Below are 17,359 nucleotides of genomic sequence, written 5' to 3' on the forward strand. Positions count from 1 at the left end.
TACATCTACTCTATGACACTGAAGTGAAGGTGGATTAATTATGTACTTAATTCCCCAACCCCATTCTTCTGTTAATACCATATCTCAGTGGATGGAGTATGAGCCTCAAAAGTATGACAACTTCTACATCTGGCTTTATCATATTGTGCATGACCTTCAGATACCTAGCAATTGACAAATCAACCCATCTGGTCATAAAAACAGTCTGTCCATAATGGCTATATTTACAAGGAAGGAAACAACTCTTTGTACAATCATAAGAAAATCCATTTTATAAGATATTGTCTTCTTGTTAATAGTTGCACAATGGACTAATGAAATTGCAAGAATTCTTTTGGAACTCACTGTAGGTAATTTTTACCAAAATTCTACTTCTTCCAGAGAAGACATTTCCAGAATTTTTTTTTCCTTTTTTGAGGTACTGGGGGCCAGGAATTGAACCCAGAATCTCGTATGTGGGAAACCAGCACGCAATCATTGAGCCACATTGCCCACCCCCCAAGATGGTTTTTTCATTTGTTTTGCTTGTTGCTTGTTTTTCCTAGGAGGCACCAGGAGCTGAACCCAGGACCGCCCGTGTGGGAAGCAGGCACTCAACTGCTTGAGCCACATCACACCCCTAAAGAATTTTTAATTTTTCAAAGTCAATTAGAAATTTAGACTTCCTTTTGGTCCTATCAAACTTCTTTTTCTACCATATGAAGTGCTCAGAAATGTATGTCAGAAGTAATTTTAAGCTTTTGTAATCAAATTTAAAATGAGAGTAAGTTTTGCAGATGTCATCATAGCCAGATCTAAGTCTTTACTTATGTAGAAAAATCAATCAGATTTAGAGCTTTAGAAGATTTAGCAATTTCTATATGGAATCCAGACCAAGTCAACCTCTAAATCAGGGCCAGCCAAAAGTTTTCTTTGTTCCCTATGTTCTTCAATTTTAAATAATTTTAATAATAATTCAGAAGGGGATACCTCACTCTTCCCCTATACTTCTCTTCAACCTACAACTTAAGGTATTTTGCCCAACCGACTAATCCACTTCAAGATTTCACTAAGCCATTACCCTACTTCATAAATGGATTTAGAACAACACAATTTATCAGACAAAATAACTAACAACCTTTGAACAAGTTTCAGAGGATTTTTTTCTCATAACTGAATAGCAGTTTTTATTCTAACAGTTTGAGTGTGCTCAAAAATATTCGAACAAATCATCTACTAGCTTCTAGTATATCTTTGGCAAATCAAATTTTCTGCATTACTTTCTGAGAAGGGTATAAAAGCCCTACTAAAAGAAACCATAACTCCAAGTCTAGAGACGTAAATTCTGATCCAAGCTAAGCTGCTAGCTCACCCGTTGGTTGAAACTAAAGTATAACAAATCATTTAACATCCCTACCCCAGCAGGCTCGATTTCCCCATCTGTTAAATGGCGATAACAGAATCAGTCACAACCAAAGGGTGATGAGGTTCAAAGGAGCGATCAAGAGTGTTCTGAGATGTGTAAAAGGCGCTGCAGAAAGGAAATGTAATAATCAGTGATGAAAGAAAACCTTCACGTCCTTGGCAAAACTTATAAAGGGCTACCTCGTTGCTTTACCAGCATAAAAGGGACGAGCATAAGCACCCCGAGCCCATTTAGCGACACTTTCCTGAACTCCAAGAGGGCGGTCTAGCAGGGCCCGGCGGGGAGGCAGGCTGCTTCCGCTCTCGCCCCCTCGCCGCGCGAGGCAGAGCGGCGCCGAGGGCTCGGAACCCGACCCCGGGCCAGACAGTCTTCCCAGCGGAAGGCAGTTTTCTTCTGGGGGCCGGGTGGGCTGGGCGCGCCGCGGCCTCCCGCTGCGCCCCTGCGCCCCCAGCGCCCGGGCCCCCGGGCCACGTCCCGGCCTCGGTCCCCGCCACCCTTCGCCCCACCCCGGGACGGGGCACCTCCTCCGGAGGCCGCTGGGCTCGCTGCCTCCCAGGCGGCCCTACCGGGCCACGCCTCGGTCCAGGGCAGCGAGGGGCCGGTTAGAGCGGTTAGAACAGGTGCCCACCCCCTGGACCGGCCGCCCCAGCAGCCGGCCCCGCGGGGCCTCAGGCGCAGCTCCCGGCCGGGCGGGCTCCCCAGGGACAGGCCTCGGCGCGGCAGGCCCGGCCCGGCCCCCGCGGGAGCGCCCCCCGCACGGCAGGCTCACCTCAATGTGTCAAAAGCGCATGTTCGCCGCCGCTCGACCGACGCCTCTTCTCCGCTGGCCTGGCCAGGCCCGCCCAGCCGCTCAGCTCCGCTCCCCTCCACAGCCCCGAGCTCCACTCGGCGTTAGCCCCGCGCCGGCTCCTCCCCGACACGTCAGGGGCTGCCAGGGTGTCCGAGGCCATTCTGTGACGCACGGGGGCGGGGTTCGGAGCATGCGCGCAAGCGCGCGGGCGTGTAGGGCGGGGCTGTGGCAGGGAGGGCGCCACAGGGGGCGGGCCCGGACCCGGCGCGCTGACGTCAGACAGGCGGCGTCCTTCTGCGCAAGCGCTTCAGGCCCCGCAGCGTGCAGATTTCGGTTCTCCCGGTTCTGCTCTGCTGTTGGGGAGAGTGGTGCTGCTGTAGAGAAGTTGGTAGGCTGTCTTCCTGTTTTTCGCCTCCAAAACCTTCAAGTGTCTATGTTACAGTGCTCCCTTTTATAAAATCAAGCGCGGCACACATTCCACCTCCCAGACCATCGCTGATCAGCCCGTAAAATATCAGGATATTCTATCCTCCCAATCACTCTTACAAAGCCTATGTTGTCTTTCCAGCACTTCCACTAGCAAAATTGGATATTTGTCCTTGTCTTCCTCAAGTAGAATTTAAGTTCCATGGAAAGTGAAACCTCTTATGCCTTGTTTATCCCAGCAGATAGTTTGGTCCCGGACACAGAATGAGTACTCAAATATTTGTTGAATGAATAAACGGATTCGTTGGGGGCCCCAGGAGGATTTTTATGTATGTCCATTTTTATATTTTCTATATCAAAGCACATATTTACTTATATAAATGTGTGCATGTGTGTGTTCATTCTTCCGAGGCCGCAAGGAATCCAGTTTTTATATACATCCCTCCTAGGGGACTTGGAGAAATAAGGCTGGAGAAAAGGCCCCTGCAACTAGCTCAGAAAGGGGAGAGATGGAGAGTGGCAGCTACTTAGGGAGTGGAAATTTGGAGGAAGAGAACTGTTTTAAAGATAATTTTAGGAACTTGTGCTGTGTAATGTACAGTGTCATCCTCTCTCATTTCAGTGCTCTTGGGATTGGATTTGTGGGTTTTTCTGGACCCAAAAATGATGTGTAATACAGGCCTCAAGGTGAGAGCAAGGTGAACCTAGAGATCCGGTTACACTTTTGAAGGAGGTGGACATAAACAGGAACAATGCAGGATGGATTGTAGGAGGGCGCCCAAATCAATGAAGATCAGAGAAGTGATTAACGGGGTCTGTAGGAAGCATGGCACCTTGAGCTAGACTCTGAAGGATACAGGGTTGAAAAAGTGATAATAGTCATAGCAATAATAGTTCACTTTGTGTGCAGTTTGTATGTACTGGCAATTGTAATAAACACTAGGTCTGCATTATTCAATCCTCACAATGACCCTGTGAAATAGGAACTACTAAACCCATTTTACAAATGAGGAAACTGAGACTGCAAGGTGAAGTTGCCCAAGATCCCTCAACTAGAAATAGGAAGATGTCACAATTCAAACCCACCCAATCTGGATTGTCTCATTCCAGAAACCACACCATTAACCATCACTATACTACTGTGCAAGAAAGGCAAATAGTAATAATAATAACTGTCATTTATTGAGCCAGAGCACAGTGCTAAGCACAGCGTAAGCACCCTCACAAGCTTGTGAAGTTGGAATTACTACATGCATTTTACATATTGGAAAACTGAGGTCCAGAGAGGTAAAAAGGAGTTGGGTGTTAAACCCAAGCAGGTATAACTCCAAGGCCAATGGCATGGGACACTATGGAAGCTCTTGCAGGCTCTGGGACTCTTGCAGGCGTGGAGATGATTCATGAAGGCTTTCCTTGGACCTAGTGCCAAGACAGAGTAGTCCACCCCAACAGGAAAAAATAAATCAAGGCTGCAGCTCTAGTCCCTGCCTCTAAGCCAAGATGCTGGGAAACTCACTGAGTCACCTAATGGCTGGCCAGGCCCCTCAGAAAACGATGGCATCACCTTCCAGGCCACAGCCCCTCCCACCTAGCTGGAAGCAGAACTGGTGTTTGCCAGGACTGCTGTGCTGGCCCCATCTTAATTAAAGGGCTCTGCTTGGCAGGGTTCTCAGGGATGTCAAAGGCCTTGCACTGATCTCCTGGTCCCTGTTGGTTGACCTTCTCCCTGAAAGGCAGCCCTGGGGGTGGAGCAGGACAAGTAACAGTGAACTCCCTTTGCCCCACCCCTTGCCTCCAATATGCCCATCCAGGGAAAATAAAGTAGAAACGAACACTGAAGGCAGTGACAAAAGGGAACAAAAGTTACAAAATCAGCCTTGAGGAAGGGAGAAAATGTGAGGGTGGGCTGCACCACCTTTCTGCCTTTATAAACCATTATGAAAGAATTTGCCGAAGCATGGTTCCCAACCCAAGTTCTTTCTTGGATCAAGCCAAGAGGGTCAATGTCACAGTCCCTTAGAGCCCGCATGAGCACCCCAACATCTTCCCTGCCCCAAATTCTGAGACACAGGAAAACAGAAGCCAAGTACAACCCCGGGTGGGGCAGAGGTCGACCAGCTCTGGGTGCAACCCCAAACTCCAGCTAATGAGGATTCTGGACTTTGGCCACATCACACAATCCCAAGTGATGATAGGATTCATGCACACAGGCCCACTATGAAAACTCTGAGGAGATGGGGCATATTTAACTATCTCTTGAATCAGATGAACCAGATACCTCACAGTCAGCAAAAACTTGATTCTCTCCAGTATTTTCTACTAAGCTTGAAGGGGTTCCGACCCAGTTCAGGGCAGAGATCAGACTGGGCAAGGGACCCTGGATGGCTGCCTGGTTGCTACTTGAAATGTCCACCTATTTATCCCATCACCATCTCCAGTTCTATACGTCTAAAACCCAAACAGATCCTCTGTTGCCCCAACCAAAATTTCCAAAATGATTTCACCTTTCTAGTCACTGAGGCATGAAGCCCTCATCAAATCCCCTTTAATTATCACCTTCCCCAGTTTGCATTTTACTCACGTGGTCACCAGATCCCATTGACTTTCCCTTCATAAACTCTGTCAAATAAATCCATTAATTGTCAGTGTTCCCCCTATGTCTCCCCAATCCAGAGTCTCCTGTTTATCTGTCTCTCCCTCAAATTTCTTCCCCCTCAAACTTCTGGTTTCCAGCCTGGCAGTCCAGACAGAACCATCAGAATAATCCCCCTAAAATCCCACTTCGCAACAAGCATCCCTGGCTCCAAAACTTTCTTGGATGCCCTGTTGCCTTTGTGACAAAGGTCAAGGTACATAGTCTGCCATGCCAGGCCCACCCAATGCCACTCCAACCCACTTCTTCAGTCTACACCCTAGAGTTCACCTGTCTGGGTCCAACCAGACCCTCCACCTTGTTCCCCAAGAGAGGTTCCCTTCCTCTCGTAGCCCAACTTTATTGATTCCCACCCTGTGCACTCCAGTCACTCCCTAGACTTGGCCAGCCCTTTCTCACCTCTGCCTGTTGAAATCCCACTCATATCCCACCACCTCCTCCAAGAAGCCTTCCCTGATAGTCAAAGCCCAAAGTGAGCACTCACTCCTTCCTCTGAGCTCAAGCAGAGTCTCGCATGGTTCACAGGAAGCTTAGCAAACATGGCCTTTGGTCGTGGAGGTGTCCAGGATCCCCCAAGGACCCTCACCAAGTGCGAGGACAATGTTGACTACCCTAATACTCATCCATGCACGCCCAGCATCAAGCACATAGCAAACACACGCTTAATATGCTTCAGCGAAAATGGAAGAATGAATCAATGGTTTGGTGGCTTCAAGTCCAAATGCAAGACTGACCGAACTTTTGAAAGAATGCCCCAAATCCTGAAAAAACCACCATAGATAGGTGAAATTTTCACTGGTATGAAAGGTTAAACTTGGGTGATGCCAGGCAGCAGAGGGGCTGGGGTAGGGTCACAGGTAATTATGACTTTTCCTCAGCCCAAACCTAAAACTCAATCTACAGTATCAGAACCCTATAATCCCCAAAGCAACATCTTTTGCTTCTGTAATAAAATATAGTCATAATAATAATTTTTTAATTTTAAAAATATACATTTGTACCTTGACGTCAGTGAGAAGTGGTTTTATAGAGAGTGAGAAATCTTTCATTCAACAACTATTAAGTTTAGAGCCTGCTCTGGGCACCATTCTAGACCCCTAAACAGCACCCCATTGAGCTTATAGTCTAAGGGAAAGACAGACAATAAGTAAATAAATTTATTTTGCCAAGTCATGATAAGTGCTATGAAGAAAAATCACCAGGGTAAGAGGATAAAGTGCAGCAGACACTGTACCCTGAGTGAAAATAATGTCAAGTCCCTTAAATTAGAAGACCTAGAATTAAATAAGAACATAAAAATACATGCAGATGCCTTAAATAGAAGTTAATCCTACTTTCTATCATAGTGTGGGCAATGAGTAGGTGTCAAGAAATATCTGTTAATGGATGACTTGACAGGAGGGCTACAGAATGTCAGTGCCTTCAGCCGGACAATACATTTTCCCTTCCGAGACAGGGAATGGGAACCAGTTCATGTTTGATTCAAAAATGCCCATTTCTGGTTGACCCCTTACCCTTGGCCTAGACACCACAAATAGCCCTTCCTGAGCTGTCCCTACATCGCCTCAAAGAGAAAGCAAAGTTCCATGCATTGTCTTTATTGCATCCCCAGCAGGTCCTTGAGCAAATGACACTCATTCCACTTCAACAAGGATCCCAAATCTCAGCTCTTCCATTGGAATTTGTCCCCTAAATTTCGAACTCCAGCTGGCTGAAAGTCAACAGAACAGTAGGAACTAGGCTCCAGGCCTTCCCATTTGTTCCTTTTCATTGAACCTGTCTGAGGATGCAGCTGGCTTCTGGCCTCAGGGGCCCTGGCCAGGTGCTTGCACCCTGCGCAGGCCTCCAGGTATACCTTGCTGAAAGGAGTCTCTTGGAAGTGAGGAAAATGTGGCCAACTTAGGTTGGGGCACAACAGAACTTGCATCAGGGTCCTGCCCCAGTATGCCAGGACCTGGAAGGAAAGAGCCCTCGTCCTCATCCTGGGGGGTAGGAGGGGGTTGAGGTCAGGAGGATCTCTACTTTAGCCTATTTTCCTGCTACTAATGGAACCTGATGGACTCTCTCCGAGCTTGTGCTAATTTCTTTCCCGGCAGCCTACAGGCAGAACTACCTCCATTTCTGGAACAATCTGCAGCCCTGTGGTCTTCCTCGGCGCCTCTACTCTCCCAAGCTTTAGTCTTCGCTCAGCCCTGGGTCCCACCCCTGCTCTGTGACAGGCACTGTCCACACACCCCCAAGTGACAGAAAAGTTCTGCTCAAGACTTTTAATTGCTAATTTGGTTAACTCCTAGCAACCCGAACGGCCTTTGGTGTCACAGCCTACATAAACAGTATGACTGTACCTGGAGAAAAACGATATCTGCTCACATATCTTTAGGCAGACAAGGTGGCACCAGTTTTAGCTACTCCCACACCAAACTAATGAAATGACAGGGCTTAAAAGAAATGGAGTATTTCTTACCAAGCTGAGCCGATTTTATCAGGCAATTTCAGCCCAGTTCGCATGACCAGGTTAACCAATGAGTCAAAGTTTCCGGGTGTGAAAGGTAATGTACTCAGCCATTAAACAAATATTTATGGAGGGTCTGGCATTGTTCTAGTCTCTGGAGGTAGAGGAGCTAACAAAAGAAGCTAAGTCTCTTCCTTTGTGGACCTTATAGAAAAGAAGAAAAACAAAATAAATAGAAACATACTATAATGTCACTAAGGAGAAGAAAATTAGCCAGGACTTTTCAATATTTTACATTTATGGTGGCATTTAGGGCAGCGCATGCTTTTTTATCTCTAACCTTAGCAACTGACAGGTAAAAAGCACTTAATGTTTGTCAAATGAATTTTTTAAAAATTCAATGAATGTTTTTAATTCTGAATCATTTTCCAAGCTCTCTTCTGCTGCTCCTTCTTTCCCCTTTTTCTTTCCTTCACCAAAACACTTTTATAGTTTAGAACTCTAATAAAGAACTCTTGCATTGAAAAAAAAAAAAAAAAGAAGCAATGGACAAAATTTTTAAATACAGGCAACTAACAAACATATGAATATTTCACCTTGCTCTTAATCAAAAGCATTCAAAGTGGGTCACAAAGAAGAGATGCCATATTTCATCCAGCAAATTTATGAGCTTTTTTTTTTTTTTAGATTTATTTATTTATTTAATTTCCCCCCCTCCCCTGGTTGTCTGTTCTTGGTGTCTATTTGCTGCGTCTTGTTTCTTTGTCCGCTTCTGTTGTCGTCAGCGGCACAGGAAGTGTGGGTGGCGCCATTCCTGGGCAGGCTGCTTCTTTCTTTTCACGCTGGGCGGCTTTCCTCACGGGCGCACTCCTTGCACGTGGGGCTCCCCCACGCGGGGGACACCCTTGCGTGGCACGGCACTCCTTGCGCGCATCAGCGCTGCGCATGGCCAGCTCCACACGGGTCAAGGTAGACCATATGGTAGACGGACGCCCTAACCACTGGGCCAAAGTCCGTTCCCAAATTTATGAGCTTTTAAAACAATTGACTTCAAAGTACAGACAAGAGCACAGAGAAACCAGCACTCTCATTGCTAAATTGCAAGTTAGTAGCATTTATCAGAACCTTAAAAATGTGCTGTCTCTTTAATCCAGCAGCTCTACTTCCACTTACCTACGATAAAGTACTAAGGATGTATGCAAAGATTTGTCAATAAGGGCCTGTATCAAAGCATTGCTTAGCAAACGTTTAGAAACAACCTAGACTAAGGGATGTGTTAAGTGGAATTAGGTACTAGCGACACAATATATAAACATGCTCTGTTATTATAGCAAAAATGTTTCCAAAGAACATGAACAGCCAAAGATGTTCATAATATATGGTTCAGTGAATAAAAGCAATAACTTAACAATATGTATACTATGATCTCATTTTTGAAAAATAGAAAAACATGTGTAATCATACATAGAAAAAAGTCTGGGAAGATAGACACCAAAACGTTAACAGTCTTCATCTCTGGGACGTGAGATCTCTCTCTTTCTCTTTTTCTTTCCTTTGTTCTTCCTTTTTGCTTTTTTTTTTTTTAGCAGAAATATTTTAAATGTATCATCAGAAAAAAAGTTTTGAAAAATAAGAATGCACCCAAATGAAACAAAGCAAAATAATTTCCTTGAAATTCTTTGCAAATTATATACCACCGTTTCAGCTATGTCCCTCTAAGAGATACGAGTGACCTATGCAGCCACCATGGAAGACACTTTGGTGGTTCCTCAGAAGGCTAAGTATAGAATCACCACATGACCTGGAAATCCTGCTACTAGGTGTACACTCAGAAAAAGTGAAAGCAGGGACTTAAACAGATAGTTGCACACCGATGTTTGGCAATTATTCACAATTGCCAAAAGATGAAAGCAATCCTAGTGTGCATCAACCAATGAATGGATAAATAAAATGTGGGATATACATGCAATGGAATATTATTCAACCACGAAAAGGGAGTGAAGTTTTGATACATGCAGCAACACGGATGCACCTTGAAGACATCATGCTGAGTGAAATAAGCCAGACACAAAAGGATAAATATTGTATGATATCACTGATATAAAATAATTAGAACAAGAAAACTAACAAAGTCAGAATCTAGAATATAGATCACCAGGGCCTGGGGGTAAGAAATGGGGAGTTAATGCTTAAACTGAACAGAGTTTCTGTGTGGGTTGACTGTAAAGTTTTGGTACTGGATGATGGTGATCATAGTACAATATCGTGAAAAGTAAAGAACAGTACTGAATTATGCATGTAAATGTGGTTTAAAGGAGAAATTCTAAATTGTATAAATGTTATTTTAGAATAAAAATTTTAGGGAAACGGACTTTGGCCCAGTGGTTAGGGCGTCCGTCTACCATATGGGAGGTCCGCGGTTCAAACCCCGGGCCTCCTTGACCCGTGTGGAGCTGGCCATGCGCAGTGCTGATGCGCGCAAGGAGTGCCGTGCCACGCAAGGGTGCCCCCGCGTAGGGGAGCCCCACGCGCAAGGAGTGCGCCCGTGAGGAGAGCCGCCCAGCGTGAAAAGAAAGAGCAGCCTGCCCAGGAATGGCGCCGCCCACACTTCCCGTGCCGCTGACGACAACAGAAGCGGGTGCCGCTGATGACAACAGAAGCGGACAAAGAAACAAGACGCAGCAAACAGACACCAAGAACAGACAACCAGGGGAGGGGGGGAAATTAAATAAAAATAAATAAATCTTTAAAAAAAAAAAAAAAAAAAAAAAAATTTTAAAAACGGGACTGTACAACACAATGAACCCTATTGTAAGCCATAGAATATAATAATAGTACAATTATAAAAATATTCTTTCATGAATTATAACAAATGTCCCTCACTAATTCCAGGTGGCAATAATAGGGTGTTACATGGGAACACTATATTTTATTTATAGGCATAATTTTTCTATAAATCTGTAACTTCTCTAATTAAAAAAATGAAAAATTTGGGGGGGGGGGAGTTATATCATAAAAAAAAAAAGTCAGCTGGATGCCCTGGGGGTCAGTAAGCTTCAACGTGAGGGTTCCCAATTCCATGGCACAGACCATATGATTAAATTCCTTAGACTACAACTCCCTCATTAAGCCACTCTGACGTTATACATTAATACAATTCCCTGCTGTAAAGATATGTACTGTTTCTGTAGATTGACAGTTTCCACTCTACACTCTTTTCAACTTTTTATTATTTCTGAACTCCTGTTACCTGGCACATGTGAAGTCTGGGTCTTTGAATAGTGCAGTTAGCTATGGTTGCGTAGCTAATCTGGACTCTCAGGCCTGCTTCTGTGGGGGTCACTGGTCTAGTGGCAGTTGCCTAAATAAGAAGGGAGCTACGCCTCAACCATTTATAATTACAAGCTAATACCGTGACATGACAGTCCAGGGGACCTCAGAGGAAATTTCACACCGATTTTTGTTGACGCCTATATCACACGGCACAAGTCTCGCCGTTCACTTTCAGAATTATAAGAAGGGGATCTTGTGACCCTCACATGGAAAACATTTTCTGCTCAAAAGTAGACTAGACTTTATTCAAGAGTGTCCATTCCACAGACACCCATTTAAATTCACAAAGGCTATGCAGAAATGAACTATCTCAGCTTGCGTGTTTAATCACCGGAGAAATAAATGTTTCTTGTAGCAAAAGAAAGTAAGGGTAACTCTGTCGCTGAAGGGAACAGACAATGCAGAGGAAAAGAAATTAACTTACACGCTGGGGGTAGTCTAGAGGGGAAGCAGCAGCAGGGGAGCCCATTCTCTACATGCGTAGCTGATTCAGCAATTTTCTAAAGGTCATGTATTGTCAGGGTGACTATTAAAACTGTGATAAAAAAAGATATTAGAGGAAGGAGTGTGAAATCAAGAGGCCGAGAGACACAGAGAAGGTAATCAAAGCAAGGCAGGATCCACCCTCCACTTCCAACTAAAGGTGCGGGCCCCACCCCTTCTCAGGGCGCCCCACCCTGATGTTAGAACCCAGGCACGCCTCTGCCTGGTGCCTTTCCCTCCCACTGCCTCAGGAATTCAGCTGTCTACTCTTCTCAGCCAAACCAGCCCATCATTGGTGATTTGCTCAAGCTACTTCCCATCTCAGAACCTCAGTTTCTTCACCTGTACAATGAGCAGGTTGAACCAGATGATACTGTTGACTGTTGCCATGAGTCAGGACCCATCCTGCCATCCAGGTGCCAAGAGCCTCCCATGGGGCTGAGAGCCCTGTCCCTCCTTGGTCATTCTGTGATGGCAGGGTCGGCACCCTCTGAGATGGGGGTGGAAGGAAGGTGGCCAAGGACAGTCTTACTCACACCCAGTCTCCTTCCCTGCGCCCTGGGGAACTGCTGAACCTGCAGGTGGAACCACCTTCACGTGCATCTAAGGTCCAGTGCATTAGTTTCCTACTGTTGCTACTACAAATGACCCCACTCTCAGGGGCTTAAAACAAGGCAAATTGATTCTCTTATGGTTCTGGATGTCAGAAGTCTGAAATGAGTCTTACAGGGCTAAAATAAGGCAGGACTGGTTCACTGCAAGCTCCAGAGGAGAATCTGTTCCTTGCCTCTTTCAGCTTCTAGAGATCTTGTCTATGGCTCTCTCCTCCAACTTCAAAGCCAGCAGGGTGACATCTTTCAATCTCTTTCTCTATCCCTCTGCTTCTGTTGTCACATAACCTTCTGTGTTTGTGACCCTCCTGCCTCCCTTTTTTAAGGAATCTATTATTACATTTGGAATCTACCTGGATAAGCAAGATAATCTTCCCATCTCAAGATCTTTAGCTTGATCACATCTACAAAGTTCCTTCTGCCATATAAGGTACCATATTCTCAGGTTGCAGAGATGAGGATGTGGATGTACCTGAGAGGCTATTATTCTGTTCCCACATCCAGTTTTCCAATTTTACCACTTTCACATGTTTGGTATTTCTGCACAACACCTTCAAATTTTTATTTGAGTTGACTCACTGTTGTTGTTGTTGTTTTTTAAAGATTTTTTTTTTATTTATTTCTCTCCCCTTTCCCCCACCCCCAATTGTCTGCTTTCTGTGTCCATTCGGTGTGTGTTCTTCTGTGACCGCTTCTATCCTTAGTAGCAGCACCAGGAATCTGTGTTTCTTTTTGTTGTGTCATCTTGTTGTGTCAACTCTCCGTGTGTGCGGCGCCATTCCTGGGCAGGCTGCACTTTCTTTCACGCTGGGCGGCTCTTCTTACGGGGCGCACTCCTTGCGCGTGGGGCTCCCCTACGCGGGGGCACCCCTGCGTGGCAGGGCACTCCTTGCACGCATCAGCACTGCGCATGGGCCAGCTCCACACGGGTCAAGGAGGCCCGGGGTTTGAACTGCGGACCTCCCATATGGTAGACGGACACCCTAACCACTGGGCCAAGTCCACATCCTTGTTGTTATTTTTTGTTCTAATTAACTTAAATCCCACTTTAGCCCATCCTAAGCGAATATATCTATGAAGTCATGGAGTTGCTTGCTGGTCGTAGTTTTCCTAATAATCCATAAAATAAAAAATAAGTATTAAAATTTCAAATTTTGCCTCTGCACCACCTAACACTTTGTGTAAACAGAACATCCTTGGAGAACAAAACTAGAATCCAGCCTCCTAATTTTTCAGAGCAGAGCGATTCATCTAGGAATGCACACCAGCAAAAAACAAAACTTCAGCTACACCCACAACTTCTTCTTCCTGTCTCAGTGCTCATTAATCACAAGCTGAAAGTACATCAGCTTTTTCTAAATAACATCCCTACGTTGATGATTCATATCATCAAGGCTCAGTTCCCCTTCTGTAACACTGACGGATATTTTGTAATTGGAAAGTGGAGCTTCTTCCCATTGCTTCCCCATCGACCAACATTCACACATCTGACTTATCCGGGTTAAACAGTTGCCTATTTACCTGACTGACTCTTGGACAGAGTCCAGACCCTGGGAAGCATGAGCTGAAAAGGGTAGTCAGTGGCCAGCGGTGACTTTGTACTGCATTCTTTGGCATCCGTTCCTGCTGCAGACTGAACTTTGAAACCACTTTAAGAAGACAGAGTTCCTTTCAAACACAGAATGCAGGATGAGGTAATTGCCCTCTTCTTACATAACAAGCGATAAAAATAACTGTCATTTATTGGATACTTAACCTGGGCAGCCCTGTGACAAGTGTTTTATAAACACCCATTCACACAACCCTATGAAGTGACTAGAATGATTCTTCTTTATGGATGAGGACACCAAGTCTCAGAGATGTTAAGCAATTCGTCCAGGAGCACACAGCTTGTGTGACAAAGTCGGAGATACAAGGGGACTTAGAAGTCCATCTGGCTTTCCAGAAGTTTAGAAACCAGAGAGGTTGAACAGCTTGCCCAAAGATATATGCTAAGTGGCAGATTGGGGGACGGAATGATGATCTTCAACTCTCAGACCCGCTCTTGATTTCTTATTTCCTCTCTTTTAACTACGGATGGTTTTTTCAGATGTCTGCCTGATCTACTTCTGTTTTCTCATCATTCCATACGTCACTCCCTCTTTCCTCCTCATCATTTCCTCTCTAATGGAAAGCAATGGAAGACTCTAATGAGACCCCAAGAATGGCCCTTCTCAATTTGTCTTTCTGACTCAAGAGGGATAAAATAACAAAAACAGAGAGTGCTGGAAAATCTCCATAATCTGTATTCATTAATTTGGAATTAGCAATAATTTAACCAAAAAAGAATTTGTTTAATGAGGATTGTTAAGCAGATAAAGGTAGAAACAGGTTAGTTGGAGTCATAATGAAAAGAATTTGTTAATGAAAATTTTAATCCAGTTAGAACCTAAATGTCTGCCAAAGGATATATTGGCTAAATAAATCGTGTTATATCCAGACAATGGAATGCCATGCAGCCACTAATGATGAGATCATAGAATAGTATATGATGATACCAGAGCAAGTTTTGAGTTAGTAAGTTGAAAGCATGAATACAAAATAAAATGATTTGACTTTCATTTTTGTAAATATATACACACAGAAAAAAAGACTGAAAGAATATGTTTATAAATGGTGGTCATTTCCGGGTGATTTATATTTTCTTTTTTTGTGTGTTTATCAGTATTTTGCAACTTTTCTAAAGTGAACACAGATTGCTTTTGTGATCCAAGGGAGGAAATGCCTCAAGAATTTTTGACATGGTCGTTAAGAAGTGCAATTTTCTGAAGCACATGCTCTGAAACTGCATATAAAAATAAATGAGGGAAGCGGATTTGGCCCAGTGGTTAGGGTGTCTGTCTACCACATGGGAGGTCTGCGGTTCAAACTCAGGGCCCCCTGACCCGTGTGATGAGCTGACCCACGCGCAATGCTAATGTGTGCAAGGAGTGCCGTGCCACGCAGGGGTGTCCCCTGCGTACGGGAGCCCTATATGCAAGGAGTGCACCCATAAGGAGAGCCACCCAGTGCAAAAAAAGTGCAGCCTGCTCAGGAGTGGCACCGCACACACGGAGAGTTGACACAGCAAGATGATGCAACAAAAAGAGAGACAGATTTCCGGTGCCACTGACAAGAATACAAGCGGACACAGAAGAACACAGAGCAAATGGACACAGACCCCAGACAACTGGGGGGGCAAGGGGGGAATGGGGAGAGAAATAAATTAAAAATAAATCTTTAAAAATAAAATAAAATAAGTGAGGGATCAATCATAAACTTTGATTTTTTAATTTTCTCTTTTATCTTTTTACTGAGCTAGCCATACATTAACAATATAATAAGTGTTCCTACCCCGGTAGAAAAATGAGATAGTTCACAGAAGAAATACAAATGGCCAGTAAACAATAAGAAAAACCTCAACCATGTCATTAATAACTAAAGAAATGTAAACTAAAATTATAATGAGACTCCTCTTTTTGCTTATCAGATTAGCGAAGTTTAAAACTAATGGCAATGCCTACTGATGGTGAAAGCGGGAAGAAGCAGACTCTTCCTTATAGTGCTGGTAGGAGTGAAAAATACTATGACCATCTCAGTTAACAGGATGAATCTTCATTTTTCTCCTGAAACTTCACTAAAAAGACAGTAAAATAATTTTTAAAGGTATAAAAGAATAGCATATGGGAGAAGACAATAGTGGATAAGAGATATTAACAGAATCTCAGAAGATGGAGAATAGATTGGGGAGTGGTTGCTCAGCCAGTGGATCAGAGACTACCGAAAACCAAATGCCAATGTCATGTCTCTGAACCGCAGAGAAGCTCAGGAATGGGAGGTGCCAGCTAGGTCAGCGGTGGGGCAGTAAAAACAGGAAGACGGACTGAAGGGCAGTGTGTTTACAAAGCAGTTAGACAGTCACTTCACAGCCAAGACAACTGGCCAGCCAAGGTCATTACCTCTCCCACCCCAACGGGAGACAAACTAAACCCCAGAAGCTCCAGACTTGGTGCTATTGGGCACAACAGAAGGCAGGGTTAAAGCACTACATTATAAGGGGGAGTGGGTGGCAAGAAAGGGGGAAAAGCTCAAAGGCTATCTACTGAATGGTGAGACCCCAGCTAGCTTCCCCTGATGGTCTACCAGAAGGCTGGTGGCCTGACTTGTACCCTCCAGGCAGGAAATTGTAAGGCTCTTCTCTACAAAATTCAGCTGGCTCCAGAGGGTTCTCCTAGTCACATTGCCTGGTTGCCCGACTTGATCACCTCCCAAGAATCACAACAGTCTACAAACCTCCACCCAGCCAAAGAATTACTTCTAATTCTTTTTTTTTTTTTAAGGATTTATTTTTTATTTTATTTCTCCCCTTCACCCCCGCCCCCCTTGTCTGCTCTCTTTTTTTTTTTTTTAAAGATTTATTTATTTATTTAATTTCCCCCCCTCCCCTGGTTGTCTGTTCTTGGTGTCTATTTGCTGCGTCTTGTTTCTTTGTCCACTTCTGTTGTCGTCAGCAGCTCGGGAAGTGTGGGCGGCGCCATTCCTGGGCAGGCTGCTCTTTCTTTTCACGCTGGGCGGCTTTTCCTCACGGGCGCACTCCTTGCGCGTGGGGCTCCCCCACGCGGGGGACACCCTTGCGTGGCACGGCACTCCTTGCTTGCATCAGCACTGCGCATGACCAGCTCCACACGGGTCAAGGAGGCCCGGGGTTTGAACCGCGGACCTCCCATATGGTAGACGGACGCCCTAACCACTGGGCCAAAGTCCGTTTCCCCCTTGTCTGCTCTCTATGTCCATTGGCTGTGTGTTCTTCTGTGTCCGCTTGTATTCTCAGCGGCACCGGGAATCTGTGTCTCTTTTTTGGTTGCGTCGTCTTGCTGCATCAGTTCTCCATGTGTGCAGCGCCACTCCTGGGCAGGCTGCCCCTTTTTTTCACGGGCAGCTCTCCTTGCGCACTCCCTGCGCGTGGGGCTCCCCTACACAGGTGACATCCCTGTGTGGCACGGCACTCCTTGTGCATGGCAGCACTGAGCGTGGGCCAGCTCAACACATGGGCCAGGAGCCCCTGGGTTTGAACCCCAAACCTCCCATATGGTAGGTAGAAGCTCTATTAGTTGAGCCACGTTAGCTACCCTACTTCTAGTTCTTTGCTCTTAAACCTAAACATTTAACAAGGAATCACTAATTTGAA

At 45.1% G+C, this 17,359-nt stretch overlaps 1 protein-coding gene across 4 annotated transcripts in view; it reads right to left on the reverse strand.

The window, feature by feature from the left end:
- The window catches only part of NDEL1 (nudE neurodevelopment protein 1 like 1), a 59,826-nt gene that overhangs the window by 38,829 nt on the left and 3,638 nt on the right, over positions 1-17,359 (reverse strand). Inside the window, exon 1 of one of the 4 annotated variants that reach the window (XM_058283505.2) lies at positions 2,175-2,385. The exons of 1 other annotated variant lie outside the window; for it this stretch is intronic. The gene's annotated coding sequence lies outside the window, so the exon portion shown is untranslated. Of the gene's footprint in view, positions 1-1,396; positions 1,506-2,174; positions 2,386-17,359 lie in introns of those variants that run through there. 2 more of the 4 variants (XM_058283506.2, XM_058283503.2) reach the window with 2 other exon arrangements.

The sequence above is a fragment of the Dasypus novemcinctus genome, chromosome 21 (assembly GCF_030445035.2).
Source record: "Dasypus novemcinctus isolate mDasNov1 chromosome 21, mDasNov1.1.hap2, whole genome shotgun sequence".
NCBI lineage: Eukaryota > Metazoa > Chordata > Mammalia > Cingulata > Dasypodidae > Dasypus > Dasypus novemcinctus.